Below are 16,593 nucleotides of genomic sequence, written 5' to 3'. Positions count from 1 at the left end.
TTTAAAAAAAATCATAGATCTTGTTAATATTTCCACATAATTTTTAAAAGAAAAGAAAAAAACTTAGATTAGTTCACAAAGTCAGCTAAGCACAACTTATTTAGGGGGTTTATATCATTTTTATGAACCGAGTTATTTTCTGGGTTGCATAATAGCATATACACTTATGGTAAACAAAAATAAGAGCAGAAAACACCTTACATCGTATCTACTTTTTAACTTCAACAAATTCTGCCATTTAAAAGTTCTAAACTGAGGAGCATGCAATGAGTATTCTATCCGAGAATAAATGTAAAAGCAACAACCGCACATGGACCGGTTTGATTCCAAGGTGATAGAACGAGTTCTAAAAACAACCAAATTTGCTGCACCAGAACTAAAGCAGAACAACATCTATTTATGGCCCCCTGTGAGCCAGTGAAGGCTTAACATAAAAGAAAAAAACAAACAACCAATTGGTCATATATCAACCTGCAGGTTAGTGGTTCGATTCCAGGAACTGCTTTAATGTGGGTTTCTGAGTGGCACTTAACTCAGCTGGTCCCAGAGGAGTGTTGATCTGCGCGGGAATGTCAGAATACTTGCATCTGTTTTAAGTCAAAATAAATTAGTGTTTAAAAAAAAAATTCAACCTTGAGGGATTAACATTACAAAAAAAGCTATGGATTCATATTTTTTGTTTTGCAACCATGAAAAATGACAGCTAACTAACAGGAGGTCAAATATAGGAGTCATTTCACTGAAGGTCAGGCAGGTCACGGAGCTTGTTTCCTCACTAAAGTGTGAATATCACCTCCTCCTGGAGTCTCACTTGAAGAATATGAACTCAGTTAACCCCAAACTTACTTTGACTGATGACTGGTTCAACTTTAAACTCTTTCAGCTGAAGTAGAACAGACACCACAAACTAAAAACACAGACTTTTGTGAGTTTAAGGAATCAATTCATTCAGTATGTTCTCTCCTCCTCATTTTAACTTCTATGTCTCATGAAGAACTAAATCCCCTTTATGAGAGCTTCATGATGTGACCTGTAGTTTGAATCAGCTTAGATCTGGCATCTTCTACCTTTGGAGTAAACAAAGAAATGCCAAAATCAATTTTTTTCTTCCCAACATTTGAATTGATTTAAAAAAAGATGGAATGTAATTTTAGCTCTTCAGGTCTCATGAAATTCTGTAATTCCAAGATTTTTTTAAAGAATTTTTTCACTTTCTCTAAAGTTTGAAGTTTTGAGAATTATTTACACAATACGGTTTTAGCATGATAAGCTGCTGAAAGGTTAACTGGTCCTAACTGAGATGAATGGCAGCACAATGTCAACTCAGAACAAGAAATCAGTGAATCTTCACATGTCTGTTCACTTGCATGCCCAAAGGTCACTGTAAATATTTTTATTTTCTCACACACAAAATACAATATCAACACAATATCTATTTAGTGCAGCATTTGGAAGAGAATTGGAAGGAAATGAGTATCCCAACGTCCCCCCTGAAAATGGCAAAAGAATGAAGAAACTCTGACTGAGATGAGGAAAATAGGTTCATTATCTGCCTTAAAAGTGTGTCTGTGCCGGCATGATCTGAGCACAAAGGCTGCACAGCAAGCAGCAATCCAATAAATGTTTGTGATTGCACGTTCTTCTCAGCTTTTGGAATATTTGGCCATAATTCCTGCAGCCCTCAGAACAGCATCCCAGCTGCAAAGTACGGGGGTGGAAGCATCATGGAGCGTAGCTTCAAGAGAAAATGGGACAAAAAGAACAGAGCAGCTCCTATTAGATATTAGAGCAGATTCAACAAAGGTCTGATTTCAATAAAAAACTAAAAATCATGTAGCCTACAGGGGATGACCTGTCATTTCCCAAAGAAACAGAATTAAATTATTCTTTGATTTGATTTGATTTGAAATGGTTTATTTCAAGGAATCACAGAATAATGCACAAAAAATACAATAAACGTTCATACATTCATTCAAAGACGAATCAAACTTAGGATAATTAGATATTGAAGCATTGAACAAGCAGTCATTCATTTCTTTATTTTTAAACGTACAGCTTCACAGGATGGAAACAAATGCACACAAAGCACCAAAGCATGGTTTCACAAATGTTAGAGTTTTGCCAACTTCTTAACCAACTACATCAAAAATTGACAAAAGTTGCAGTTTTGGAGGGAATTAGGATGCTATTAATCCCTTTGATTAAATCCACAAAAATTGAAATGTCATTTTTTTAAAGAGATGTAGATTGTTTGATACTTTAAGTGACGTGGTAAGTTTTGCACACAACAATGTTAGTTCAAGAATCAAAAATACTGTGGGCTTGAAGTGCAAATCACACCAACAAATCACTTGACACAAAAACTTAAAGATCACAACGACAATTTAAAAAGCAAAACAAAATAATAAAAGAACATTTTAGACATCAAAAGCAAAGTCCAGAAATCCAAATGCAATTCCAAAAATAAAAAGGAAACATTTCGAAAAAAAAAAAGTATTTTCCAGAAATCAAAATAAAATGTTAAAAAAAATGGGTTGATGGGTGATGACATTTGACCTTTGAGGGTTTTTTTCACAGTCGTCTACAATGTCCATTTCATGGAAGTAGCCGTTTTGAAATGAGCAACATAAATAAAAAAAAAGCCTTTGTACTTTCTCTTGTGGAATGATAATCCACTGCAGGGCAGAAGACATGGACAAACTTATAAACAATGGGATTTTAAGGAAAATGCTGATTACGTTAATGAGATAGGGAGTCTCTGAAATGCCAATATCAAATATGACACAACAATGTAGGGTCAAAAAAGATTTCAACCATCAGCTGTTCTGGTTCCGGCTTCACGATCCTTCTTCATACTTGAGCCAGGTGAGTTGACAGTAAACACAGCATGACATTTTACACTACAGCCACTATTTTCAGTGTCATCTCATCTGGATCTTATCAGCTGTTCACATGTCAACACCCCAAGCAGGTACATTTAGGTTGTTGGCTTCGTGGCTGTATGTTTTATTACTAACAGTTCCACAAGTAAAAGGTAGTTTAATCAAATACCTGTCTTTGTCAGGAGTTCTGCTCATGTTAAAGCTTTCATCCCAGCATTTGGTCAGTGGTAAGGTCCTTTGGTGCGGGACAGAGATGAGACGCAGAGCAGAGGAGTTTGTTTGGGGAAGGTGTTGCGTCCTCATGCGCATGCGCGTGTGGATTTCACTCCGCTCTGCTCCGGCAGAGTTCGGCTGCGTCCGCGCGGGAGGATGAATGTTCGTAGGACCGATGACTGATTGTGTCGACCAGACGCGGATTCGGATGTTTGTAGAACCCGTTCCGGTTCCGAACTCAGAATCATTTCCAGGTGACTGACAGACAGACGGACAAACGCGTGTTTTGTTTTCAGCGCGTCAAACCAACAGGACTCTACTTTCTTCCATCCTTCTCCGGTAAGTCACCTTGCTCCTCTAGACTAATTTTTTTTTATTATTTCCCTAATGCTACACATCATTTTCACAAAAAAAAAAAAAAAATAAATCATTTAGTTTTACTTAGATATTTAAAATAAAAAGAGCAGCTGTGCTCGAATCCCTCTAAAGATTCTTGGACTAAAAAAAAGCAAGTCCAACTTCCAAAACAGGTTTTTTATTTAGAAATCTTGTAAATTGTCAAATAAAACAGCAGTTTATTTTTTGCCTTTGATAAAACTTTTCTAATGTGCTTTTTTAGAACTTAAATTCTATCAAACTTGGAGGCATCCCTCGACAGTTTTGCATGTTACACTTATTATTTTTTACATTTGATGTCCTCCCTTTGTTTTTTTTATCACCGTCGTCATAAGTCTCAATATTTTTTCATTTTCTTCAAATTTTAGAAGAGAATTTTTTCTTTTTTCTTTTTTTTAGTTCATTTTATAGGATAAGTTGCATAAAGATCCAGAATAATCTATTGATCTATGAGAGCAAAAGCTTATATTTTTCAAATAATACATTTTTTTGGACTACTTAAAAAAACTACCCTTTGATGTGTTTCATACGACAGCATTGGAATTATAAAGAAACTTATCAGTTAAAATACATTTTTTAATCCAAGCTGTCTGCTTGTAACAGAAAAAAATTAGATGCATTCCAGCACCAAGAAGTAGGTTTCATAAAGAAATGTGAAATCCAAGACTAGTTCAAATAGAATAAAAAATAAAAAAAAACTAATTAACACTATAAATTAAAGAAAAATGTCTTCAAAAGCAAATGTGTCAGAGTGAATAATGATATTTTGTCCTTCTGCATCAATATAAACAGACGGCTGCATGGGTTGCTTCAAAGACCAAGGTGTTTTATTTTCATGCATTTATTGAGATTTTTCAGTTATTGGCATTAAATACAACATTTAGGTAGGTGGCCCATTGCTATCATATAATGTTCTTCCACCCTCTGTATAGACCATTGACTGTAATAGACCTGGACTGCGTGACAACCCCCCCTCTGGCGTTCCAAACAGGAAGTACCTGCTGGCTGCAAGAAGCCAAAATCCCACAGACTTTTATAGAGAAATAAACAGCTATTTAGGCATTCTATTTGTCAGAATTACCATTCTTGCTCTGCTACCTTTTTTTAAAACATGTTTTTATTAATTCTATTTTTTTTCATGATTTTGTTTTTTCAAGTTATAAACCGACCAATCAGATTCCTCAATAAAAGTATGTGGTCTAATGTTGAACCTATGAAGCATATGATGCATATATTATCTACTTTTCAAAGGGTATAGGGGTGTGGCCTTGGAACAAGCTCACTCCTGATTGATGAGAGTGGTTGCCATAGAAACAATGACCGATCACTGCTTGCTGACGATGCCTGGCTCCAATATGGCGGTGTCCGTAGAAAATTGCAACTGGATTGACTTCATTTCTTTTGGAACCAGAAGGAAGCCATTTTCTAAGAGTGATGTCACTCAGTCCAGTGTTCGTATACAGTCAATGGCATAGCCAAATTGTATTAGTTTGTACAGTGTATCAAAAGTCACTGGTATTGTTTAGTTTCAATTTCCAGTTTGCACAAACTGCTTTTACTTTTGTCCAGTGTGAGCTGTAATTTAGTTAGTTTACCTTTATTCCTTTCAAGCTTTAGCTGTGAGTAATGGTGCCGTTTTATTGAAAACAATAGGTTTCTTAATGACGACGATGAGCTTTTGTGTTCTTTCTCCTCATCGTCGTGTGATTGTGCTTCGTTTTGATCGACATGTGGATCGATGGCAACACTTAAGATAAAACGATTGGTTGATTTTGTTGAGTATAAGGAGCACAAAGCACCAAAGAACTCATGCAATTGGAGTCATTTTCTTCATGTGAAATCATGAAAGCATGTCATTGTTTCAAATAAACTGTAGTTTACTTTAACTGAAGTTTTTAACTGAAATTCTGTGCATCAAGAGGGACAAAACAGGTTTCAGATACGACCCGACCAACACAATTACATACGCACACTCACACAACACGTAACGGTCTGAGTTTGACCTCTGTCTGACATGGGGATGCTGTTAATATTCACATAGGTGACAGAAATTGACTTGGATCCCATCTCTTTTTCTTCATTTCTCTCTCAAGCTTTTTGCTGCTTTTCCCTTATTACCTTAAATAAAAAGTACATGGTAAAAAAAAGAAAAATAGTCGATGAATATTGACATCCTGAAAAGAAACCCGTTCACAAGTTTGTCCAATAAAAGTGTACAACTGTAGTTGTTGAAGCTAACAAAATTCAATAGTTATCTATATAGAGAAACTGAAAAAGTGTTACATGGTGGAATTTATACACATTAGAAATTTAATTCATTAATGTTTCTTTTAAAGAGATCCATTTTTTTGACATCCAGATTGTTGCAAATGTTTAAAGATATTAAAAATACAGATATAAAATGCGGGGAACTTCAATTGAAATATGCGATCTCTTTGAATTTTTTATGAATATCTTTAATTCATTGCTCAAAGGCACAACATTCGTTAGCAGTAAAAGATATTCTACTTAAACGCCCCCAACCTAAAATTGAAATAGTAATTTTAGGCATTTGCCTCAGCCGTATCTGCTCAGTGAATATTTTTGCTCAAACATGTCATTTATTCCTCCTGAGCAGCCGAGTTTTCTAGTTCAGATAGATTGTTCTTACTGTAACACACTTGCTTTTTTTTTTTTCCTCCACACGAATCAATTTTACCTATTTATAGAGTATGACAGCATGAAAACACACAGGGTTTGTGTGTGTGTGTGTGCCAGAACCACAGCGGTGGGCAGATTGAGAAGCAGCATGTTGTTACGTCAGGGCAGATTAGTTTGGAAACCTGCAGATAGCACACAAACTCACACACACACGCGTACACACACACACAGGCACAAGCTGTTGTTTCTATATTAAATCTATTGTAGTTAGACGTTTGTGTGGACTCACAGTAGGCAGGTGTAATAAGCTCAGCGAAACAACTTCATCCCTGTTTTGGTGGAGCAAAGACTGCACATTAGTACTAGCAGGACTTGTCTTCTGTGTTCTGGGATGCCTTTTGGGACACTTCCATTCAAGATCCATTCCCTTTTCTCTCTTTGAAAATCTTATTAAAACTGGAAGGATGTTAGCAGATGTTAGCAGTATTAATTTATTCTGCAGTGACCTTAAGGCCAATTTAAATTACTATGTTACTACTTTGCTGGTAAGTATGAGGCGTTCCTATGGGAAAATGTTTTTTGGTTTGAACTTCTTTGTTTATTTCTAGGTTAACCTTTTTTTTGTTGGTGTTCTTGTTCACATTTCTTCCCTGTCTTATAATCATGCTTGACTTAAGTTTTCAAAGACCCAATCCAATAAGATTATTTTTTTAACATGCTCTTGTAGCCCTTTGCTCATGATGGAGGCCATGTATAAATGAAATAAAGAGATTAAAATTGCATTTCTTAGTATTTCTTTACTCAGATCGTTGTGAATCAGGAGCAGATGAAAAAATGCTGCTGGGAAAAGCTTGTAATTGTTGCATACAAAGTACATTTAGCACGCCACAAGCTCCTTGCTCCGCTCCATTCCTCTACATTCACTTGCAGACAAATAGATCCATGTAAGTCCTCGTTTTCCGCGTCTGACCTGGAATCTGGTTCCAAACTGTACGGCTGGATAGTTCAGTTATTCAGTTATCAATTTTTTTGGTTTGGTGTTGTGAGGGGATCTAAGCTAGCGGGAGAGCGTGTAAACAAAGGAATGATGGAAATGAGGAAGGTTTACTCCCTGCCAACAGTTCCTAGGTTTGAGTTTTGTCACAGTTTGTCCCAATTTTAAACAATGTCTTTTTTGATTTTGGCCATCTTTAAGTTTAACCTTTTTATTTTCTAAATTGGTAAATGGCGTATACTTGTATAGCGCCTTTCTTCCTACAAGGACAAAGCGCTTTACAGTCACAGACCCATTCACCCAGTCACACACACATTCACTCACACATTCACACACTGATGGCGGCTCCGCTGCCAAACACAGGCGCCTGCCTACCACCAGAGGCAAGGTGGGGTTCAGTGTCTTGCCCAAGGACACTTCGACTCATGGGCGTGCAAGGCGGGAATCGAACCTGCAATCTTATGATCATGGGTCGACCGCCCTACCGCTGCACCACTGCCACTTCCTTTTCAGTTTTTCTTTATTTGGATCCTTTGCGTCTTCATTCATGTATATTCAAATTCTTTTGTGTCGTAAAGCATGCAAACAACAAAAATAGGTATTTACAGGTTTCAATTCCCTTAATTTATTTAAAAAAAAACTTAAAAAAAAACTCCCAACCTCTGATTGTTATACACAAATAATTTAAAAAAATCTTTCTAATTCCACAAAATTAAACCATTCAGTATGTCTTTATTTAAATCCTATTTTTTTAAAATAATTCTGAAATCTTGTCTTTATGAATTCTTTTACAAAAATACCAAATTATTAAAGTAAGGAAAAAAATCAAACGCATGCACGTTTTAACTCATTTGTAATTGTGGCACCATCCCTGTCATACTTAAAGTAATTTTCACGAACTTATTAAAATTACGTTTGTATAAATGATGTCATTTCTACATGTTGCACCTTGAAGCATGAGTGCAGAATAAAAAGAAATTGCAAAATCTAGTGAAATTATTACAAATCATGTTATTTTTTCCAAGTTTTTAAGTTAGTGCAGATGGGCTCCAAATAACTTTATTAAAACTTAGCATTAAAAGATAAACAACTTCATATCCAGGATAGCTGCTGCTAGCTTTCAAATGTTATCTAAGTTCTGAAATCCTGTTGTAACAATAATGTTACAGGATTTTTCCTATACGATGTCCTGTGAAGGCTTGTCTATAAGGAAGTGCAAGCTATATCAATGTCACCAACAGATAAATTAGGGTTTTGGCATCTTATTATTTAAGGTTAATAAGTCCAACAGTCTGTTAACTCACATCATTTTATCCTAACTTAACACCGCAACTGGAGAGAAACAGTAAAGCTCTGTAAAAGTGTCCCAGACATACTCCTGATTGCATCTTTAATGTAACTCCCAGCCTCCATAGAGCTGCTGAATAAATTCTCTTAAACAGACTCACACTGATAATTCTTTGTCCTTTGACATCAGAAAGTACTTTGACCTCGTAGGCGTCTGTATGTCTTTGCCGCAACCGCACAGTGCTGCAGTATGTGGAGTAGTTTGCTGCAGAAAAAGCTGCTAACATATAGTCACCTGATTACTCCCATTCTGTCTGCAGTGATTTATGGAGCTACCTGTGTGCAAGTGTGTGTGAGTGTCTGCACCTGCTCTCTGTAAAGGAAACTTTAAATTAATGTCCTGTCGTGTGTCAATGAATAAGTGATGCCGTTAATAAAATATGATTGATTGATTGTAATAATAACACAATTTGGTGCATGATAGTGAGCTCAGAGTGGGAATTTGAGCGTGGGCAAAGTGTTAGCATGTGAGTTAGTGTATGTGTGTGTAAGTGGGGCATCAGTGATGAAGTGTTTGCTCTTGAACCCTCTCACACACCCCCCCCCCCCCCCCCCCCACACACACACACAGGAGTCATGAAAGTTTTACTGTTAGTTATCAGACTTTATTCTTTACTTTATTCTGAGCCTTTATTGTATTTATGTAAAATACAAAATCTTAGTTGTAGTACTATTTGGCTAGATAGCCTCAATATTGATTGATTGATTGATTGATTGATTGATTTGATCGATCGATTGATTTCAAGCATTGAAGTCAAAGCAACAAAGACTGTACACAGATTTTCTAAAACTCATTACAGTAATGATGAAATGCATAGATAAAAAAAATATGGAAAACAAAACAAAACAAAACAAAAGACACTTAAATCTAATTGCACCGGTAGTGTTAGGTTGGGGGATGTGAGGGGCTGTAAGCTAGGAGGAGAGCATGTACACAGAAAGATGACGGGATTTGGGGGCGGGCTTACTACACATCGACAGTCCCGCCCACATCTCGGAGGCAAAATTTTTAATGAACTCCTGCCTCTCTGCAGAAGCTATGTCCTAGAAAACGACACAGTTTTTTTTCTTCAATTCTCATAACATAATCATGATTAAAAGACCACTGGGTACGCTTTGAAAATAGATCAAAAGATGATCGGAGCGGGACTTTAGGTCACAAAATCACACAAGAAAATGAGCAATCCTGTTTGCTGTTATCACAGATGAAATGATAGGTACCACTTTCACATCAGTCTCTATTTAGCTTAGCTTAGCAGACTACTGTATGTCCCGTCCATCAGTGGAAGAAAGAACAGGCTTCCTGCTCCTAATCTCATTAGTTACATCCAGTGACTCTGTTCAAGGTTTTCTGAGAGTCTACTGCATGTTAGGTTCATGTAAGGGCCTGTGGTACATGGACGTGAACATGAAACAGCATTAAAAAAAAAGTGAAGCACAAAGGACGGAGCCGGTTCTTGTTCTGTCTCTGGCTCAATTCTGGAGTACTTTCTGGTGAACCATTGTGTGTAAAACCAAAGCAGGACAACATCTTTTTTTACTCTTCTCATCACAAATGTTTTAAAACCTGAAAGAAATGTAAACTTTCCAAACAAAGATTGGATTGGAAATAGTTTATTTCAAGCAATCAAAGCAGAAATTATATAAAAAACAAGACACACAATAGAAGTTTTAATCCATACAAAGATATATCAAACATAGGATAATTAGACATAAAAATTGATTACAAAAAACACATACGTTCAAATTCATTAGTAAATAGTTCAATTATTACACTTAAACATACTTAATAACATACTTGCTCTATTTAGATTTAAACAAGGACGACTATTGTACATGGAAGTAATTTGCTTGGTGTGGTTTTTCATTGACATTCTCTCCACTTTGGTGTTCCTCCACCTTCTCTAAACTACAATTTTCCCTCTGAAATACTTTAGACACTAAGACACTTTGGCTGTCCACCAAGGTGTGTGTGTCTGTTTATCTCATGTTTCTTCTTCCATTGGCTGAGTGGAGTAGCCATTGAATGTTTTATGAGTTAGCATGCTGAGAAGGAAGTGAAGTCATGGCGTTCTTCTCATCTTTCGGCCCAAATGACTTTTTTCATGCTGGATCCTCAAACACTTAACGACTCCTGTCGTCTATAGTCCTGCTTGTGTTTGGGAAACACATCATATTTGTGACCTCACCTGCTCCAGTATGAGTTGATTTTAGTCGTCATGTAGCAACACTCTGTTTTTGCTTGTTTCCTGTCATCCATTTGGTGACAATTGCAAAAATTGGATGATACCTTCAGAGGCTATTTGTGATGTTACACTAAAATAAAATGAAGATGAGATTTGGTGTCATGGGAACTTTGCCATTGATTCATCTAGTTGATATAAAAAAAAATGAACGTATGTAAACGTGATCATGTGATCTTCATAAAAGAGAAACAGAAATTGTAAAACTGTTATATCATTTAAAGATAAGCAATAATTTGGAGTTATGTCTTACTAAGTCAATTTTCCCATACAGTACATCAAGTACAGTAAACCCTTGTTTTTCGCGGGGGTTATGTTCCAAAAACAACCCGTGATAGGCAAAATCTGTGAAGTAGAAACCTTTATTTATTTATTTATTACAATTATTATACTCTACATTGAAAAGAAAGAACAAACCATTTTACAGGCTCAAGCATTTGTTTCACAAATAAAAGTACTTTAGAAATGTTTTTTTCAACAAATAACTTTTGTACTGTACAGTAAACCCTTGTTTTTCGCGGGGGTTACGTTCCAGAAAGAACCCGTGATAGGCAAAATCCGTGAAGTAGAAACCTCTATTTTTTTTAACAATTATTATACAATTAAATACTCTGTTATACATAGAAAAGAAAGAACAAACCATTTTACAGGCTCAAGCATTTGTTTCACAAATCAAAGTACTTTAAAAACGTTTTTTTTCAACAAATAACTTCTGTACTATCAAATAATAATTTGAAACATCGATGTAAACAGAAGGCTTCAAATCGCGGAGATTAGCCCCGCCCACCGCGACCCGAGAGTAATTGAATTAAACGGGAGAAAATTTAAAATGATCATGAAAAAATACAAAGTACAAACGGACAAATAGTGGCTCAGGTGTATTTTAATGCTCTTCAGTCTGAGAAGCTGCAGTGTTTTCTCCTTCTCAAGCCCGCGGTGCAGCTGTGTGTGTTTGTTCGGGAGAAGAACATAGTGATTGACAGTTGGCGTTGCTCTTTTTCTATGGGTTTTAGAGAAACTTGAAATTGCAAGATGATTTGCATGTACGTAATTTGGAAAGCTGATTTACATACTTGTGCATATTAAACTGCAACATTATTGACGCACAGGTAGAGAAGAAGCGGAGTGACTTTTTTAGCCAATCAGAATGCAGAACACAATGCACGATGCAAATCCGTGAAGTAGCGAAACCGTGAAAAGTAAACCGCGTTATAGCAAGGGATCACTGTACTGTCAAATAATCCACAAGTAATTCAAATAATTAATCCACAGAGCTAATGCAGACTCCATCCTTACCATGGTCTTGTTGCGGACAGTTGCAAACCGTTTTTCCATCCTTATTAAAACTAATTGCTGCTGTCGTCCTAATGTTTTTTTCTTCCTTCTTTATGGAACAAACGGCATATTCATTAATTCCGTAATGCCGACCTACAGCCGCATAGCTTTTACCTTCCCTTGACATGTCCAGAAGTTTAACTTTATCTACGATAGATAGCATCTTCCGCTGCCATTTGGGCCCTGCCGCAGGTGCTTTTTGTCGGTCCACAGCATTTTGTCGACATTATGTGTTTTAGAGAAACTCGTAATTGCAAGAGAATTTGCACGTACGTAATGTAAATTTGGCAAGCCTTTTTACGTACGCGTACATATTAAACTGCAACGTTATTGACGCACAGGTAGAGAAGAAGCGGAGTGACTTTTTAGCCAATCAGGATGCAGAACACAATGCACGGTGCAAATCCGTGAAGTATTGAAACCGTGAAAAGTAAACCGCGTCATGGCGAGGGATCACTGTATACTATGACCGGGTTCTGAACTTGCTAGAATAGGTATATACAAACTCATCAGACAAAACTCAAATCCATTAACCGCCCATGGGTTTACAAGAAAGGGCTGCATCCGCATGGAGGTTTACATCTCAAAAATGTTCTGGTTAAAATCCTGACTGACGTTTTTCTATATACAATTCCACATGCTCATGCAGAAGCAGTGCATTTTGCCGATACTGGACTGACAACCCATTTAAAGATCCACTCTGATGAAATTGTGCTTTTGATGTTTTTAATGTGTTCTTGTGGCATTTTTCTGATGATGGAGGACATATATAAAGACAGTTAAGCTTAAAATTGGGAATTGGAAGGTTGTGAATCAGAACCAGATGAAAAAAATGCAGTTTAAAAAAGTTTGTAGCTGTGGTGTAGAAGCCACAATCGCGGGTCACAAGCTTACTGCTCCTTTTCATTCTGATGTTTTCACTTTCATATGGGTAGATTAATGCAAGACTTTGATTTGGTCGTCTGAGCTGGTATTTGGCTCAGAACTGTACGGCTGGATACCTCCAATATTGCTCGCCATTTTTGTTGCACCAGTAATATTAGGTTGGGTTGTAAGGCGCTTTAAGCTAGTGGAAGAGAGTGTAAACAGAGGGATGATGGGAAGTGGAGGTAAGCTTTCTCCATGCCAAATGTCCTGGCCACAACTGAGAGGCGAATTTCTTCTGAACTGCTGGCGCTCTGCGGAAACGTCACAGAACGTCACAGGTTTTTAAAATTTTGGCTAAAGATGCCATAATCATAATTAAAAGACCACTGGGAATGCTTTTACAATAGATCAAATATGATCGATGTAGGACTGTAAGGTGTACCCCAACTTCAACAAAGAAATCTAGGGCTGGCTTCCAAGCCCCTGTAGTCCTTAGACAATGTGGGTGCAGAAATGAACGGATATGTCAGAAGTCAGAACTCTGTCTCCCCCTCTGGTCACCAGGAGGAACGATCCCCAGAGTTCCAGCCACAATTCCTGGATGCTGCACACCTGACTCTCATTCACTCAACCAACCACAGCACACTTAGGGACTGCACTGAGCTCAATCCAAAGTATTATTGTTTTTTTTTTTGTTATTTGGAGCTGAGCTCCTGTCTCCTGACTCTGTTTGCCTGCCCTGAACCTTGCCTGGATCCTGACTACTCTGTCTCTTCTCTGATGATCCTATGCCTGTTATTTACCCCTGCCTGCCTGACCCTGATTCAGCTTTGTGGACTTTTAGCTGAGCTAATAAACCTGCTGCGCTTGGATCCAGCCGTTTGCCTGTTTTTGTAACAGGATGAATGTTTGCTGTAGAAAGATTACAAACCCTGCTTGTGAAAATGATTAGATTAAAAAAAAGATCAAGCGTGAAGTCATTTGAAACCCAGGTATAAAGTAAGATGTAATGCTGAACGTTTCTTATTAGTGAGCTTGTTTTATTTTAACGTTCCTTAGTGGATAAGTGGTTTTAGCACATCACATATGACTACTCTCCTAGGAGTGGAGAATGTTAATAAATCCTGTTCCAATCTTCCTTTTGGATGACTGGAACTTTTTTTTTATTTTTAATATACAGAAATAATAATAAAAACAGGAATTAACTGAATTATGAGTGGAGCAATCTTAGAAATTTGCCCTGACAAGGCAACAATTAGCCAAGATGGGGAAAAAATAAGTAAATAAATTAATAAAGGTTGACAGAAGGTCAGATGAGCAACACAAAGGCTGGACTTAAATCTATGGAGGGAGCAATTAACGGATGATTGTGATTAGTAACTGAAACCAGGTGTGAACATGAACAGGGCAAAGCCGTGTAAGATAGCAAGAACATGAGATCAAGAAAAAGTAAAAAAGGAAACTTTATTATGGACACACATCCTCACAAATCCAATTATGGAAACTTTTTTCCTTTAAAAAGGGCTGCGCTAGAGGTTATCACACAAAGAAGTCCATTCAAGTTCAAATCTTTGCAGTCTTTTTAAATTGTTATCCAACATATATAGTTATATTGTTACAATTTCTGTCATATAAATACAAGCAGCAAGATCTGAAGCATTCATTCAAATCTTATTGACAGCTGTGATTAACCCATAGAAGATGGATGAGAAGGCAAAAAGAGAAGAAATAACTCACATTCCAAAAGAAATCGGAGTGTAGAAACACAGTTTTGAAGAGAAGCAGATCTGGGGCCTGTTTCAGAAAGGAGGTTCAACCAACTCTGAGGTTGAACTTGAACTCTGAGTTGGTCAATCGGGAGATTAACAACTCTGAGTTTTCTGTTTCAGAGAAGCTGATCCGAGTTAGATCAATCAACTCTGAGTGGACTGATTCGGAGGTGAGCGTGCGCACTGCGTCTATAAGAAGCCATTATCAATGGAGCGCAGATATCACGAGTCACCATGGCAACCGTGAAAAAAAGAGGTCTGCGTATTTTTCGCCAGCTGAACTTGACGTGCTGCTGCAGAGTTACAGTGAATATGAGCACATATTCCAGAAGAAAAGCAACACCGCTGCATCTGCAAAACAGAGACAGTTAGCGTGGGAAAACATAGCTGCTCAAGTTAATGCGCAAGTTTGCATTTAAATCATTGTTATAAAACATTGGCTGTAATAACTTTTTAAATAGCGTAAGGAGTGAAATAAAAAATGGCGATGTTCAGGTGTACTTTTGAAGTGTTATTCCTGGTGTAAATGCATGAAATGCTGCATAGTGTACAGAACCAATCTGGGGGAAAATGCATTTAACGTTGATAATGTTTAGAGGACTTTTTTGTTAACCTTCCCCTCTTGCAAACGTTGGTCAGTTTAATATTAATACATGCAATTGTGTTTTTAAAAGTGAACTTTTGTCTACTGTTGAACCTTTTGCTGCGCGACGACTTCTCCTTTCTTTTCTCTCGTCTTTCCGACAGTGGTCAGAAGCGCAGGGGAGATTTCCTTCAGGGCCGAAGGGAATTCTCCTTCGGGGTTCACTTCCCGTTCGAAACCCTCAACCTCCAGAGCGGATTAAGAATGACTCCAAAACAGTTATTCTGGGAATGACACCTTCCCTTTATTTAACTAAGTGCTCCGCTCCGTCCCCCCCCCCCCCCCATCTGCACCTGCACTCGCCCCTCCCCTTCTCTCTCGTGGATCGCACCCCGCTCAGCACACACACACTGCAACACTACCCGTGTATTGATCAAGTGGTATAGGTTTATATGGGATTAAGAAAGTAAGCAGTGCTAGCAAATTGTGTTTCCAGAAAGTAATTGTTACATTAATCTAATTCAATGTCCCTGGTTTCATTTTCATGTAGATGCAATCCTGCAGGAATTAAAAGAACATGGCAGCAGCTAAAAATGAAGTATAAACATAATTCAATCAGGTCAAATGTGAGCATGTCATGGATGTAGGCTTTGTTGACAATATTTGACATATGAAACATCTACATAGCAATACATATCTAATGTTGTTTTCATTTTGTATATGTGATTGACTGCAACGAAAAACGGTAAAACTCAAAACAAAAACGTATGAGGAAATGACAAAAAATCAAGTCTTCTCAAAATCCTCTCACGAGGTAAATATAATTCTCTATGAATTAATGCAGCCTCTTCGTCTATTGGGTCCTCCAAAAAAGAACAAGCCATTCTTGTCACTTAGACCGTCTCTGTGTGACGGAAATGTGGGCAATGAAGGTTAAAGCGAAAAATACCACTTCGTCTTTAAAAAGGGGAGGAAACCGGCAGAAACTTTGAGTTTGGAGAATAAAACCTGCTCCCGACCAGGTTAGGTTCACAGCATAAGTAACCATGGATACGGACTCCGAGTAAAAGTTACCTCTCTTTCAGAAACGGGTTTGACTTACTCTGCTTTCTCTGGTTTAACAAACCTCCCATTCTGAAACGGAAAACCCAGGGTTTCCCTGATTTCAGGGTTAATGCACTCAGAGTTTACACTTAACCTCCTTTCTGAAACAGGCCCCAGGTCTGAACCGTAGTTTTTAAATGTATATGCAGCACTTCTCTGTTTGTCAATTATTGATAGTGATGGACCTTCATAAACATCTGGATCCAGCCCAGTTACATAG

At 37.5% G+C, this 16,593-nt stretch overlaps 1 protein-coding gene across 1 annotated transcript in view; it reads left to right on the top strand.

The window, feature by feature from the left end:
- Positions 1-3,245: 3,245 nt before the first annotated feature.
- The window catches only part of znf385b (zinc finger protein 385B), a 64,930-nt gene continuing 51,582 nt past the window's right edge, over positions 3,246-16,593 (top strand). Inside the window, exon 1 of the mRNA XM_011489282.3 lies at positions 3,246-3,434. The gene's annotated coding sequence lies outside the window, so the exon portion shown is untranslated. The remainder of the gene's footprint in view (positions 3,435-16,593) is intronic.

Source organism: Oryzias latipes, chromosome 21 (genome assembly GCF_002234675.1).
Source record: "Oryzias latipes chromosome 21, ASM223467v1".
Taxonomy (NCBI): Eukaryota; Metazoa; Chordata; class Actinopteri; order Beloniformes; family Adrianichthyidae; genus Oryzias; species Oryzias latipes.
The sequence above is the reverse complement of the archived record's forward strand: the minus strand, read 5'-3'. Positions and strand labels throughout refer to the sequence as shown.